Source organism: Crocodylus porosus, unplaced genomic scaffold (assembly GCF_001723895.1).
Source record: "Crocodylus porosus isolate Cpor-Errol unplaced genomic scaffold, CroPor_comp1, whole genome shotgun sequence".
Classification (NCBI taxonomy): Eukaryota; Metazoa; Chordata; order Crocodylia; family Crocodylidae; genus Crocodylus; species Crocodylus porosus.
Window position 1 is genome coordinate 52,473,799 of NW_017728950.1, and position 1,085 is coordinate 52,474,883.

Consider the following 1,085-nt stretch of genomic DNA (forward strand, 5'->3'; position numbering starts at 1 on the left):
TCCAATGATGAGATGTTTCCCTGTAATGTGTGTCTCTTTATCTGATTGTCTTGGCAAATGAAATCCTTAAATTTCTCTCTTAGTGTTTCTGGGGTATACAACTGATTTATTTACAATTTTGAAGAGACATTAAGAAACCTTTTTTTAAGAATTGTCCCAGATCCTGGTTTATTGAGCCATCTGCCAAATTAATTTGAAGTATCAATCTCTTTTTGTTTATTCTCTTACCGGCTTCTATGCAGAAAGTGTATCAGATTTATTATTTTTCTCATTGGAGAAACACTTATTGAGCTTTAACAGATGTTCAAATTCTTTAATTTCTAGAGTTTGCAATTCCCCCCTGGTCTTAATGAGTTCCTTCAGTACCTCTGGGTTACAAGACATTTATGTTCTCACAGAAAATTTGATTTCTCAAATCTCCCATCTAGAGTGAAAAATCACTTACCCCCTGTGACTAATGCTTTGCTTTTATGGAAGACACCCTTGTAAGCAATGTAGGAATGTTATTGCCCTGCTTGGTGCATGCTTCCTTAGCCAACTGCTGATGCTTATGGCTTAGTGGAAACTTGTAACATCTGAAAGTGGTTAGGCAAAACTGACATCTACAGTCCCATCTGCACCCAGGAATAGACATTATGTAACAGAGAACAGACATTATGTATCTGACTGAAAAAGGAAGACCTTTGGATGCTCGTTTGCCTATTAAAAATACATTTGGGGGTTCCTTTACAATTCACATACCTGGATCTAAATCAAGGCATTTTCAGACTTCAAAGGACTGATTGTTTGTTTGATTCAGTCTGGGACCCAAAGTTCAGATTGAGATGTTAATCCAGAATTTAGATCTCACTGTTCCAATTTGGCCTAGTTTCACCAAGGATTGGCTGCAGTAATGAGCCCTAAGTTAGATGCTTACGCTCCTTAATAAAATACATAGAAAGCATTAGCTGTTTCAAAATTCGATTCACAATAGTCAGCATGGTGAGTGGGAAGCTAGCTAAACACACCAATGGTAGGTGATGAAGAGAGTGAAAGACCTTCAATATATTACAACTCTTCAAAGCCTAGGCCCTTCCCCTCACCCA